Raw genomic sequence first — 15,489 nt, forward strand, 5'->3', positions numbered from 1 at the left:
CAACAGAAAAACTCCTGCTTCAAATGCATGACTCAGGTCTGGCATTCAAGTTGCTGCTATTTTGGAAAAAAGCTGCCTGTAGTGCTTTTGAAATTTCTTATTCTCCTACCTGTGATTACTCATGTGATTAGCAAAGTTTTATTATCAGAATTTATCAATAAAATGAAGTTAGTGATCTAGTAAATAAGAAAGAACCCGCACAAAATAGCACGCAGAATCCCTTTTTTTTTCTATGCATTTGTAAGTATTGGAAACGTCTGGTGGCCAGGCGCGGTGGCTCATGCCTGTAATCCCAGCACTTTGGGAGGCCGAGGTTGGGGGGTGGGGGACCACTTGAGGTCAGGGGTTCGAGACCAGCCTGGCCAACATAGTGAAACCCCGTCTCTACTAAAAATACAAAAATTAGCTGGGTGTGGTGGCTATAATCCTAACTACTTGGGAGGCTGAGGCAGGAGAATCACTTGAACCCGGGAGGTGGAGGTTGTAGTGAGTGTAGATCGTGCCATTATACTCCAGCCTGGGGACAGAGTGATACCCCGTCTCAAAAATAAATAAATAAATAAATAAATAAATAAAAAAAATAAATAAATAAATAAATAAAGAAGAAAACATCTGGAAAGAAGTAGCTGAAAATATTAGAAGTAGTTATATCTGGGTAACAGTGTGTTGATGATCTCTGTTCTTTTTGCTTTTCCACCTTTTCTGAATTTTCTACTGTGTGCATATATTGAACTCAGAAAAGCAAACAATAAAATTTTCTTTAAAGTTACTAATATTAGGCAAAGCAAATAGCTCAAATGTACATTTGTGATAGTCCTCTTAGCCTATTACATGTTGAGTAATGTATTCTAGTTTGGTTTTCCTTGTTAGCCAAAGATTTCATTATTTTGCAGCTTAAGTTGTTTATTTCTAGTTCCTTAAGGTGGTGAGGAGGTGAGGAGAGTGAAGAAGCAAATTCCATTTCAGTAAAACTGGGCGTGCAGCTTTTTGCCCTGAGTCCCTTTGTCTCAAGGCCCCTGTGTTCCGGGTCTTTTGTTGTTCTCTGCACCGACTTTGATTCGAGATTTAAAGAAAAACAAGTGCTGGCCCTCCTTGCGCCCTCTGGTGTCCCAATGAGGTATAACCGGACAAACCCCACAAAGATCACAGCCATTTTCACACAGCGCTCCCCCGACACAGTGATGCCTGGAGACGGGAATGTCGGGAATCTTAGAGGAAGGAATCACACACCGACAAGCACGGCAGGCTTAATCTTTGAAACTTAATCAAAGTCTGTAAGTATGGATACTGGTTTTTAAAAAATTAAAAGCAGTATCTGGGCTGCAAGTATTTAAAAAACCTAACAGGAAATGTCAATTCTCAAAGCATTTGGCACAGCTTTCTGGGTTCTAAAATTAAGAAAATCGTACTACATATGTTGTTTTATAAATACAGCATAAACCAGTACTTTGTTATTTGTTTAAAAAATTTCTTCTAGAGACAGAGTCTTGTCCTGTCACCCAGGCGGGAGAGCAGTGGTGCAACCTTAGCCCACTGCAGCCTTGAATTCCTGGCCTCGGGTGATCCTCCACGCTTCCCAAAGGCCTGAGTTTACAGGTGTGAGCCAATGTGCCTGGCCTAGTACTTTGGAATAATTGCAAATAAATTAGGTGAAAGAGAGGTCTGGATACCTAGACTTTAGCTTGACTGAGGATAATGATTTCTGCAACTTTAAGCTTTACCATGTAGACCAAAAAAAATTCTAAGTTCTCCAATCAGTTGAATGGATGCTTCTTTGTCCAAGGGCATTCCAAAGTTACCTGAAACACTAGTTCATGTCGTGATGGGAACAGATGGTCAGACAAGCCTCATTATACTCTCCTCCCTTTGGGAGAGAGTCCCTTTGGGATTCAGGCACATCTGACCACTATTAACATTAAACCTTAAGTCTGACAAAGCAGACTTTTTGTAGCGATAAGATACGAACATGACAGACAGCAGGCCCTTAAGTAAGTTGAAGTAGTTCCCCCCCCAAAAAATATATATTTTTGACACATTTTGAAATGGCCCTGCAAAGGTGTCTCTTGTGGGGAAAATCTACTTTCAGTAGAGAGTCCCCTTCCCTTTCCAGATATTTTTCCTTAACCAAGAGAGAACTAAGAGTCTTGCACCTTAAAAAGGTAAAAAATAAAATTTTTGGCTGGGCATGGTTGGCTCACACCTGTAATCCCAGCACTTTGGGAGGCCAAAGTGGGTGGACCACTTGAAGGTCAGGAGTTTGAGACCAGCCTGGCCAACATGGTGAAACCCCATCTCTACTAAAAATACAAAATTTAGCCAGGTGTGGGGGCGGGCACCTGTAATCCCAGCTACTTGGGAGGCAGATGCAGGAGATTCGCTTGAACCTGGGAGGTGGAGGCTGCAGTGAGCCGAGATCACACCATTGCCCTCCAGCCTGGGCAACAAGAGCGAAATTTCGTCTAAAAAATAAATAATAATAATAAAATACATAAATAAATAAAAATAAAAAATAAAAGTTTTACAATCTGACCTGGTGCAGTGGCCCACCCCTTTAATCCCAGCACTTCAGGAGGCTGAGGCAGGTGGGTTGCTTGAGCCTGGGAGTTCGAGATAAGCCTGGGCAACATGGTGAAACCCTGTCTCTACTAAAAATACAAAAATTACCAGGACATAGTGGTGCGCACCTGTAATCCCAGCTACTCCAGAGGCTGAGAGGTGCGAGGATGGCTTGAGCCTGGGAGGTTGAGGCTGCAGTGAGTTGAGATTGCACCACTGCACTCCAGCCTAGGTGGTGGAGGGAGATCCAGAAATATTTACAATCTGTTCTCTCTGAAGCCTGCTACCTGGAGGCTTTATCTGCATAACAAGAACCTTGGTTTTCGCAACCCCTTATCTTAACTCAGGCACTCCCTTCTGTAGATTTCAGGTCTTTAGACAAACTCTTTCAACTCCCAATCAGAAAATCTTTGAATCCACCCATGACCTGGAAGTGCCCCATGCCCCCTACTCAACGTGGAGTTGTCCCGCCTTCCTGCAGGGAACTGATGTACATCTTAGATGTATTATGTTTCTCTAAAATGTGTAATAAAAAGCTGTAGCCCGACTGCTTCGAGCACATGTTCTCAGGATCTCCTGGGGCTGTGTCACTGGCCATGGTCACTCATGTTTGACTCAGAATAAGTCTCTTCAAATATTTTACAGAGTTTGACTCTTCATCGACAATCAATATGTGAGAGTTGATACTGACGGCCCCTTTTGTCTGTAATATACTTCATTCTATCACATTTTTCACCAAGCTGTTTTGTTTGGTTTTTATAGAGATGAGATCTCACTTTGTTGCCCAGCCTGGTCTCTTGGGCTTAAGAGATCCTCCCTCGTCAGCCTTCTAAAGTGCTGGGATTACATGTGCGAGCCCCGGTCTTAAACTGTGCTTTTTTTTTTTTTTCAGCCCGAGTCTTCCTCTGTCACCCAGGCTGGAGTATAGTGCCACAATCTTGGCTCACTGCAACCTCCACCTCCCGGGTTCAAGCATTTCTCCCTACCTCAGCCTCCCGAGTAGCTGGGATTACAGGTGTCTGCCAGCACTCTTGTCTAATTTTTTTTTTTTGTATTTTTAGTAGAGACAGCTTTTTGCCATGTTGGCCAGACTGGTCTCCAACTCCTGACCTCAGGTGATCTGCCTGCCTCAGCCTCCCAAAGTGCTGGGATTAAAAGTGTGAGCCACTGCCCCTGGCTAAACTGTGCTTTTTAAAATTATATTTCCACTAAAAAATGTAGATGTAAAATATTTTTAGTTTAAATATTTGATTGATAAGATCTCAGGCATTAGGCTGGGCGTGGTGGCTCATGCCTGCAATCCCAGCACTTTGGGAGGCCGAGGTGGGTGGATCACCTGAGGTCAGGAGTTCAAGACCAGCCTGACCAACATGGTGAAACACCGTTTCTACTAAAAATACAAAATTAGCCAGGCATGGTGGCATGAGCCTGTAATCCCAGCTCAGGAGGCTGAGACAGGAGAATTGCTTGAACCTGGAAGGTGGAGGTTGTGGTGAGCCAAGATTGTGCTGTAGTACTCCAGCCTGGGCAACAAGAGTGAAACTCCATCTCAAAAAAGAAACAACAACAGCAAACCTCAGGCATTACAATTTTATTTGAATGGGCAATTCATGCACACAGAACAAAGTTCAAAAAGTACCAGATGCCAGAAGGTATAAGGTATACAGACGAAAGTCTCTCTCCCATTTTTAATTTTCTTTCTTTCTTGCTTTCTTGCTTTCTTTCCTTTCCTTTCCTTTCCCTTCCTTCCTTCCTTCCTTCCTTCCTTCCTTCCTTCCTTCCCTTCCCTCCCTCCCTCCCTCCCTCCCTCCCTTCCTTCCTTCCTTCCTTCCTTCCTTCTTCCTTCCTTCCTTTTCTGACAAGCTTCTTTCTGTAGCCCAGGCTGGAGTGCAATGGCATAATCCCAGCTTATTGCAATCTCTGCCTCTTGGGTTCAAGTGATTCTTCTGCCTCAGCCTCCAGAGTAGCTGGGATTATAGGCACACCACCATGCCTGGGCAAGTTTTGTATTTTTTAGTAGAGACAGGGTTTCACCAGGTTGGCCAGGCTGGTGTCAAACTCCTGGCCTCTGTCTGCCTGCCTTGGCCTCCCAAAGTGCTGGGATTATAGGCATGAGCCATCAGGCCCAGCTTCTCTCCCATTTCTAACTCACAACAATTCTCTTAAGTGATGCTGGGGTTGGTCTGGCAGCTCAACAAGGCCATCATAGGCTTTGAGTATTCTCTTCTTGTTCTGGGTCTTTCTTCTCTGCTACCTTTAGCAAAAGGACATTTCTTTTTCATGATTGTCACTTCATGTCTGCAAAGTAGCTGCTGCAGCCATCATGGCCAGTTTCAAGGCTGGAACATGAGGGAAGAGGCAGCTCCAGCTTTTGAATGTCCTTTTGAATGTCCCTTTTAACTGGGAGAAACCTTTCCTTTTGAATGTCCCTTTTAACTGGGAGAAACCTTTCCAGGGAAATCCTGACAGTTGTTTTCCTGTTTCATTAACCACTATTGGGCCACACAGAGGCTGTGAAAGGGACTGTCAGGCAAAAGGGTATGAATAGTGATTCTAATATTAGTTTTTTATTTTTGTATTCTACTTTTCTGTGCTGGGTGTAAGAACTGAAATCTATTAGTATAACACCATTTTTCCTCAAGTCAGCAATAATGTTTTCATCATTTCTATTTCAAGGGATACATCCAGAAAACTGCATTACAATTTCAAATCAAAGCTGGATAAGTTTTTTTTTTTTTTTTTTTTTTTTTACACAGACATCACCATGTTAGAAAAGTTGGATAAGTTTTGAAACCATTCTGAACCTATCATTCCTGTCTTTCAAATCCTTCCAAGGCATCTTATTATTGATTTGTTTCTATATTTTCCTCATTATTAAAGAGGTTGAGTATCTTTTCTCTAGAGCTAGTGTGGGTTTTGATTTTCTTCACTTTCCTGATGGAGTCATTTTAGAATTGAAGGGCATCATAGCAACTGAGGTAGTGTTGACATCATCAATATTTTAGGATGACAGGTAACCATATTTCCCAGTTTGCTTGGGACAAGGCCTGTTTGTACCTCTTGCCCTAGCATTTTTTTTTTTTTTTTTTGAGACAGAGTCTCGCTCTGTCGCCCAAGCTGGAGTGCAGTGGCGTGATCTCAGCTCACTGCAACCCCCACCTCCTGGGTTCAAGTGATTCTTCTGCCTCAGCCTCCCAAGTAGCTGGTATTATAGGCATGCACCACCACTCCTGGCAAATTTTTGTATTTTTAGTAGAGACAGACCTTTGCCACGTCGGCCAGTCTGGTATCAAACTCCTGACCTCAAGTGATCCCCCGGCTTGGCCTCCCACAGTGATGGGATTACAGGCGTGAGTCACCACACCTGGCCCTAGTATATGCATTGTGTTCAAGCTCAAAAGTGTGTGAGTTTTGATGAAAAATTATATGGTGGTCATTTATTATCTGAAATATACGTCAAAATACCACTATTGCCATTTTACTCTGGTATCTTCATCAGTGGGTGCAGGATTGTTATGAAGGGTAGGGTTTGTTTTGCTTCCTTCTCTGTTGTATCTCCAGAGCCCAGAACAGTGCCCAGCACCCAGTAAGTGCTTAATGAATATGAATGCATCTGCACATAAATTCATTTCTTGGGGCTTGGCACATTGCCACTTGAACAAATGGATTCTATTAACAAGGAGTATGGAGCTATGATTTTGGGGTACACAACTCATGGTGCCTGCCAAAACATGCGTTTTAGATTTTGATAGATATTGTCAAGTTGTTCTCCACAGGGGTTGAGCCAGTTTACACTCCCACCAGCAATATGTGAGAGCATCTGTTTCTCTAACCTTCACCCACACGGTGTTATCAAAATTTTTATCTGTGCCAATCTGGTAGTTTAAATTTGCATTTTCCTTATTATGGAAAGATAGAGCATACTTTCATATGTTTAAAAGCCATTTGAAATTTCTAAGAACTGTCTGTTCATATCCTCTGCCCATTTTTTTTTTCAGTGAATTACTGGTCTTTTTCTAATCAATCTGTGGGAATACAAATAGTTGTTCCAAGGTTTTCATGCCTTTTGAGTTTGTTTCTGGTGTTGTTACTAAGCAGAATTTAAAACGTATTTATATTTAGCTTCTTTCCTTTTATTGCGTCTATATTTTGCATCATGCTTAGAAAGGCTTTCCCAGATTGTAAAATAAATCTCCCATATTTTCTTGTCTTACTTCCAAGTTTTCATTTTTTTCACATATGAGTCTTGATCTATCTGAAATTTATTTTGGTGATATGATTTGAGATATGAATAAAATCGAATATTGTTATTGAATAGCTCATCTTTTCCCCACTGGTGGAAACTCTAAAGGGTTCGTGATATTCAGAGACTATTTCCTATGAAACTTTTAACACTCTAGTAAATTCTGGGGAAAGAAACTCAAGGACAAATCAGTCAGGATGGAATTTTATTTTATTTTATTTTTTGTTATTTTATTTTATTATTACTTTTTTGTTGTTGAGACAGAGTTTTGCTCTTTTTGCCCAGGCTGGAGTGCAATGGTGCGATCTTGGCTCACTGCAACCTCCGCCGCTTCCCAGGTTCAAGCAATTCTCCTGCCTCAGCCTCCCAAGTAGCTGGAATTACAGGCACCTGCCACCTACCTTCCCCACTCCCCCCACCCCCCCCCCCCCCCCCCCCCCCCGCCACCGGCTAATTTTTTTTTTTTTTTTTGGTATTTTTAGTAGAGATGGGGTTTCACCATGTTGGCCAGGATGGTCTCCATCTCTTGACCTCGTGATCCACTTGCCTTGGCCCCCCAAAGTGCTGGAATTACAGGCGTGAGCCACCGCGCCTGGCCGGATGGAATTTTAGTTTGTAGTTTCGTGTCTTCCATTTCCTCAATTTATAATAACACTATATTTTATTAAGCATTTATGTGTTAAGTATAATACTACAAAAGACTATAAAAATACAGAGAGTTTATGGAATAATGCTAAAACGAACATCTGTGTACCTGTTATCCAGATGAACATGTAAAACTTTGCCAGTGACTTGAAAATCCTGTGTGCTCTACTTTAATCATCTTCTTCTTCCTCCTCAGGAGGTAACCACTATCCTGATTTTTTGATGATTATTTCTTGCTTTGCTTTATAGTTTTACCACCTATGTGGCTATTCTTAAATATTGTTTATTTTTTGTATTTGATGAGAACAAACAATATCTTTGTTGTTGTTATTTTGAGACAGGGTCTTGATCTGTTGCTCAGGCTGGAGTGTAGTGGCACAGTCACATCTCACTGCAGCCTTGACCTCCCAGGCTTCAACAATCCTCCCACCTCAGCCCCCCAGTTAGCTGGGACTACAGGCATGCACCATCATGCCTGGCTAATTTTTGTATTTTCTTTTTTTTGTAGAGACAGGTTTCACCATGTTGTCCAGGCTAGTCTTGAACTCCTGGACTCAAGTGATCTGCCTGCCTCAGCCTCCCAAAGTGCTAGGATTACAGGCGTGAGCCATGGCTCCTGGCCTTATATTGCTTATTTTTCACAACTGAATGGCAAGCCCAGCCATCGCGGCAGGCTCTCAAAAGATAAGCTCTGGGTCAAGTTCAGTGACAGCGTTTCTGAGAGAATGCAAGAGCTCCTTTTGGGAAGTCTGTGATCAGGGTCAAGAGTGAGTTGTGGGAAACACAGGATATATCACAGCTGGGACATCTGGCAGGGCTGCAGTTGGGGTCAGGTAATGCATAGCTGCAGAAACATAGTCAAGAAGTGGGAGCTCTATCTGCAGCTCCCAAGCTCTCCATGGTTTCTTACCTACTTTCAAGAAGAAATCAAAGAAAACCCTTTCTATGGGGTAAGGTGAATTTCCTCAGTTCAGGAAGACAGCTGATCATGGTGGGTGTGTTAGTCTTCTATTGCCACATAACAAATTATCACCAATGCAGCAGCTTAAAACAACATACATTTATTGTCTCATAGTTTCTACAGGTGAGGAGCCTGGCATATTTTAGCTGGTTCCTCTCTTCAGGGTCTCATTAGGCTGAAATCAAGACATTGGTTGGCTGCCTCCTCCTCTGGAGGCTCCACTAGGGAAATATTTATTTCCAAGGTAGCTCAGGTTGTTAGCAGAGTTCATTTCCTTGCAGGTGTAGCACTGGAGGCTCGTCTTGTCTTGTCTTGTCTTGTCTTGTCTTGTCTGCCTGCCTGCCTGCCTGCCTGCCTTCCTTCCTTCCTTCCTTCCTTCCTTCCTTCCTTCCTTCCTTCCTCTCTCTCTCTCTCTTTCTCTCTCTCTTTCTTTCTTTTTTGACAGAGTCTCTCTCTGTTGCCCAGGCTGGAATGCAATGGCACAGTCTGGGCTTATGGCAACCTCCACCTCCTGGGTTCAAGCAATTCTCCTGCCTCAGCCTCCCAAGTAGCTGGGATTACAGGCATCTGCCACCATGCCTGGCTAATTTTTGTATTTTTAATAGAGATGGAATTTCACCATGTTGGCCAGCCTGGTCTTGAACTCCTGACCTCAAGGGGTCTGCCTGCTTGGCCTCCCAAAGTGTTGGGATTACAGGTGTGAGCCACTGCGCCTGGCCTTCACTTTCTTTCTGGCTGTCTGTGGGGACTGCTGCCAGCTTCTAGAGGCTGCTCTCAGGTGGCCCTCTCCACTCAGCAATGGAGACTCTCCCTTATGATGAGTCTCCCTTATGTTAAGTCTCCCTTGTGCTTAGAATCTCTCTGGCTTTCTCTTCTGCTACCAGCCAGAGAAAATGCTCTTAAAATGCCTTTAAAGGGCTCACATGATTAAGTCAGGTTTACCAGGATAATCCTCTGTCTTAAAGTCAACTGATTAGTCACCTTAATTACATCTGCAAAACTTTGTGTCATGCAAGGTAACATAACCCTACTCATAACTAAGGGGTGGAGATTATAGAGGCCATTTTAGAATTCTGCTTGTCACGATGAGGAGAGCAGAAACTCCACTGGTACATAGTCAAGATGTGCCAAGCACAGACAAAATCTAGGTCAGACTCACCAGGCCTCAAAAAGAGGTCCAGTGACAAAGGGTATCTTCGAGATGGCTCCTGTGATGTCTGCATCTTGTGTCACATTGCTCCAATCTGGATTGACTGTCCTCTGCATCTGACACATAGCTGTCATTCAAGGACCTCTTTTTATTGTCCTCCTGAGGATCCTTTTTATTTCTCTCATGTTGGATTGCTTCTTTCTTGCAGCAATTTCTTCCTTTTCACTCTTAATTCACACTCTCTCTTGCTTTCCTCTTATTCTGGTGGAGTCAATCTTCTTGAAATTTCTTGATAATGGGTACACAGAAGTTAAATTTTTTCAGACCTTTTATGTCTAAAAAACTTTTTTTTTTTTTTTGAGCTGGAGTCTCACTCTGCCACCTGGTTGGAGTGCAGTGGTGTGATCTTGGCTCACTGCAACCTCCACCTCCTGGGTTCAAGTGATTCTCCTGCCTCAGCCTCCCGAGTAGTTGGGATTACAGTCGCCCACCACCACGCCCGGCTAATTTTTTTGTATTTTTAGTAGAGATGGGGTTATGCCATGTTGACCAGGCTGGTTTTGAACTCCTGACCTCAGGCAATCTGCCTACCTTGGCCTCCCAAAGTGCTGGGATTACAGGTGTGGGCCACTGTGCCCAGCCAAAAAAACCTTTATACTTTTATTTTTAGAGATAGGGTCTTGCTCTGTCACCCAGGATGGGATGCAGTGACGTGATCATACTTCATGGTAACCTTGAGCTCCTAGGCTCAAGGGATCCTCCTGCCTTAGTCTCCCAAGCAGCTAGGATGACAGGTGTGAGCCACCATGCCTGGATTCAATTTTATATTTATACTTGATTGATAGCTTAGCTGAGAATATAATTCTAATTGGAAGTTATTAGCCCTCAAAATTTTGAAGGCATCATTTCACTTTCATTGTGCTAGATTGTCTGTTGTCCAGCTATACATCTCCATTATTCCTTCTAGAGTTCGCTCTGCATTGAAGAAGAGAAACCTGTAGTTACATGTGCCAGAATCCCCACCTTCATTTGATTCCAAGTTGGAGTTTGCCAATGAGATGCACTTGTGTGAGAAGCTAAGCAGAAAAGAAAAACTATTGTTCAACAGAGGCAGTTGATGGCAGACACATGGACTGAAGGCAAGATCTTGAAAGTTTCCTATTTGGGTGCTATAAGCAGCTGGGATTGAAGGCAGTGGCTTGCCTTAGATTGTTGAGATTTTTCCATGGCTTGCAGGTGAAGTTCTGTGAATCACTTACTTCTACTGGCTGCTCTACTGACCTTCATATCCTCAACCCTTAGCTCTTTTTTTTTTTTTTGAGATGGAGTCTCACTCTGTTGCCAGACTGTAGTGCAATGGCATGATTTTGGCTCACTGCAACCTCTGCCTCCCAGGTTCAAGCGATTCTGCCGCCTCAGCCCCCTCAGTAGCTGGAATTATAGGCACATGCCACCATGCCCAGCTAATTTTTGTATTTTTTGTAGAGATGCAGTTTCACCATGTTGGCCAGGCTGGTCTCGAACTTCTGACCTGGTGATCCGCCCGCCTCAGTCTCCCAAAGTGCCGGGATTACAGGTGTGAGCCTTGTGTCTGGCCATTATTTTTTTATTTTTTATTATTTTTTTAATTCTTCATGGTTACAAAATGCCTGCTGCAACTGCAAACATCACATCCGTGCATGACGTCTAAAATAGGAAAAAGAGAGTACAGACGCTCTTCTTCATGCATTCGTCTTATTTTATCAGGAGCATACATTGTTTCAAAGTTAGACTGGAGCGATTGGGCAAATATGTATACCTACCTCATGCCTACCCCTAAATCACAGCAAAAGGAAAGGGAAAGCATCAGGATTAATTAGCTGGGGCTGCAGGGAGAGCATATTTCTGCCTATGCCTGCACAAATTGAAGCTCTTTGAGCAAGAAATAAGGGGAAATGGCTGTCAAGAAGGCAACCAACTCTGTCTGCCATGTTCCTCATGTAAGGATACTGCATGCAACACTGCAGACTGTTGATCAGTGGACAACCAGTAGGAAAAACCAGATTTTAAAAAGTGTTCTAAATTCCTCACAATTATGTAATGTCATTTAATCCATCAGTAGGAGAGACGACAAAGGTAACATTTTATAAGAATGAAATATCTGACAGGAATTAGCAAAAGTTTCAGAGTTGGCCTTAGGAATAAAGTGAAGACAAAAGAATAAGAATTTGATTAAATTTACAGTTAGAACCAGATATATTACATTAATATTAATGGCAAAAGAAGCAAAGAAGATATATCCAAAGGGTAAAAAGTATATTTGAAGTGTTTTGGGATTTCTACTCATGAAAGAAATGCTTCTCAGTTAGGGGAAAAGTCAGCAGACTTCTCTATGTAGCTGGCTAGGTTAGCTAGTCCTGCTACTTTTGATGAATTATTAGAAGACTCACCCACTTAGAAAAAGCTGTGTGCATTTAAAACAAATCATTAATAATGAAATTGATTGTAACTTGTGAAAAACAGAAGAAACAGATATCTGTACTTCTGCTTGAAATATTAGTTCTTGAGTTTTGAAGAGATTATGCCAGTCAGGTTATTAGTCCCATGTAACAAAACTTTAGCTAGCTAAAGCAGAAATAGGTCAGGTGCAGTGACTCACGCCTATAATCCCAGCACTTTGAGAGGTTGAGGTGAGTGGATCACGAGGTCAGGAGATCAAGGCCATCCTGGCTAACATGGTGCAATCCCATCTCTACTAAAAATACAAAAAATTAGCCAGGCATCGTGGCGCGTGCCTATAGTCCCAGCTACTCGGGACACTGAGGCAGGAGAATCACTTGAACCTGGGAGGCGGAGCTTGCAGTGAGTCAAGATCGCGCCACTGGACTCCAGCCTGGGTGACAGAGTGAGACTCCATGTCAAAAAAAAAAAAAAAAGAAATTATTGAGGTCTAACTTAGAGCTCACAGAAACTCTGGGAGGGCCAGAGTTAGGCTTGGCAGCTTGACAGTCAGAAACAAATGACTTGGTGGATACAGCAAAGATTTCATTACAGCGTCTGTCACTGAAGACCCTGTTAGAGCACCCTCCCTTCCACTGCTGTCTGTTGTGAAGACCTTCATGGGAATGGCACCTCCACTGGAGCCCTCCCTGGAAGCATGGGTTCTGTGCACTGCCTGTTTTCTTGTACTGTTCTGCAAATTGAATCTTCATATGGGTGTATCTGGCTAGTAAGGCCTGTGCCACAAGTCAGCATGCCAGCTGCAAGAAGGGCTGAGAAGTCCAGTTTCTGATTTCCACCTTTGAGGGTGAGACTTATAATGTGGAGAATTCTCCAGACATAGGAATTCTGAGCAAAAGATGCTGATATGATTTGGCTGTATGTCCTCACCCAAATCTCATGTTGAATTGTAATTCCCAGTGTTGGGGGAGGGACCTGTTGGGAGGTGATTGGATCATGGAGGCAGTTTCCCCCCTTGCTGTTCTCATCATAGTGGGTGAGTTCTCACAAGATTTGATGATTTAAAAGTGTGTAACACTTCCCCCTTCTCTCTCTCTCCTTCTCTGCCATAGTAAGATGTGCTTGCTTCCCCTTCTCTTTCTGCCATGATTGTAAGTTTCCTGAGGCCTAGTTATGCTTCCATACAGCCTGTGGAACTATGAGTCAATTAAACCTCTTTTCTTCATAAATTACCCAGTCTCAGTTCTTTTATTTTTTTTTTGAGATAGGATCTCACTCTGTCACCCAGGCTGGAGTGCAGTGATGAGATCTTGGCACACTGCAGCCTCTACCTCCAGGACTCATGCAATCTTCTTGCCTCCGCCTCCTGAGTAATTGGGACTACAGGCATGCACCACCATGCCCTGCTAATTTTTGTATTTTTTGTAGAGATGGGGTTGCGCTGTGTTGTGCAGGCTGGTCTTGAACTCTTGGGCTCAAGCAATCTCCCACCTTGGTCTCCCAAAGTGTGTTTGGGTAGTGGGTGATCAGGTAGTTCTTTATAGCAATGTGAGAATGGAACAGACTAATACAGCATCTGCGAATAGAACACATGTCAAATTGAGTAACAGGCTTAAGAGCATGGAGTCAGGTATACCTTAGTTCAAGTCCAGCCCCACAGCTTCCTGCCTGAGTCATTCTGGGTAACTTCTTTACCTTTGTAAGCTTGTTTCATCATTTGTAAAATATGTAGTGATAATAGTGGCTACATCACAGAGGTGCTATTAAAATCAAATGAGAAAGGATGGGCACGGTGGCTCACGTCTATAATCTCAGCACTTTGGGAGGCCAAGGCAGGTAGATCCCTTGAGTCCAGGAGTTTAAGACCAGTCTGAGCAACATGGTGTGACCCTGTATCTACAAAAAATAAAAAAATTGGCTCATGCTCAGCACTTTGGGTGGTGTAGGCGGGAGGATCACGAGGTCAGGAGATTGAGACCATCCCGGCTAACACGGTGAAACCCCGTCTCTACTAAAAACACAAAAAATTAGCCAGGCGTGGTGGTGGGCCCCTGTGGTCCCAGCTACTCGGGAGGCTGAGGCAGGAGAATGGCGTGAACCTGGGAGGGGGAGCTTGCAGTGAGCAGAGATTGCGCCACTGCACTCCAGTGGGCAACAGAACAAGACTCTGTCTCAAAATAAATAAATAAATAAATAAAAATAAAAAAATTAGCTGGGTGTGGTGGCGGGCACCTGTAGTCCCAGCTACTTGGGAGGCTGAGGCAGGAGGATCATGTGAGGCCATGAGTTTGAAGCTTCAGTGAGGAATGGTTGTGCCACCACACTCCAGCCTGGGTGATAGAGACCCTGTGTAAAAAAAAAAAAAAAAAAAAAAGTTTAAATGAGATAAAACATAAAGCACTTAACCTAGTACCTGGTGCATGGTGAATAAGTCACTGATTACAAGCTTATATTACTATTATTATTGATCTTGTTGGTATTATTACTGGTGTTTATGTAGGACAATCAAAGCTGATGATATAAAATTTAACCATTATAGCACATTAGGTAGTTTCTGTCCCAGGAATTACAGTTTGGGAATTAAATTCAGAGCTCCCTTTTCTGGTTTAAAAAAGCCAAGAAGGATTAGTACTAATATTCTGATAATTTATAAATGCCTCTCTCATACTCACCATCTTCCTACATCTTCCTCCTGCTTTATCTGTTTTCGATTACAATCATAGAATGCCAGTTTTAGGTCAACGTATGTTCTTGGCTGCATGCAGTGTCTCATACCGGTAATCCTTGTACTTTGGGATGCCGAAACAGGAGGATCTCTCGAGCTCAGGAGTTCGAGTCTGCAGTGAGCTATGATTGCACCACTGCACTCCAGCCTAGGCAATAGAGTGAGACCCTGTATCTAAGAAAAAAAGAAAAAGAAATCACAATGTAGTCACTTTTATCACCATCTATTGGTATAAGGGAGTCACTAAAACCAAAACAAATTTGAGGGAAGGTGAATTAGACTCCACTTCTTGAGAGGAGAGTGACAAAGTCACATTGCTGAAGAACGTATGGGATAGAAGATATTGTTGAGGCTTCTTTGGAAAATGCAATCTCCCATAACCTGATAAGGTGAGGGTGATTGAGCCTATTTCAGCCTGGCATTGAAAGCTTGGTATGTTATTACATGAGAAAGGCAGGTTATAGAACAACACGTATGGTATTCCATTTTTGCTTACAAATATGCAAAGTCATATGTGTATGTGTGTGCATATGTGTGTGTGCGCATGTGGGTAGTGGGTATGATGTATCAAGGACAAAAAATGGGTGTGTTAGTCCATTTTCACACTGTTATAAAGAACTATTTGAGACTGGGTAATTTATAAAGGAAAGAGGTTTAGTTGACTCACCATTCTGCATGGCTAGGAGGCCTCAGGAAAGTTACATTCATGGTGGAAGGCAAAGGGGAAGTAAGGCACATCTTACATGGCAGTAGGAGAGAGAGAGCAAGTG

This window comes from Trachypithecus francoisi, unplaced genomic scaffold (assembly GCF_009764315.1).
Source record: "Trachypithecus francoisi isolate TF-2019V2 unplaced genomic scaffold, Tfra_2.0 Lachesis_group11, whole genome shotgun sequence".
Classification (NCBI taxonomy): domain Eukaryota; kingdom Metazoa; phylum Chordata; class Mammalia; order Primates; family Cercopithecidae; genus Trachypithecus; species Trachypithecus francoisi.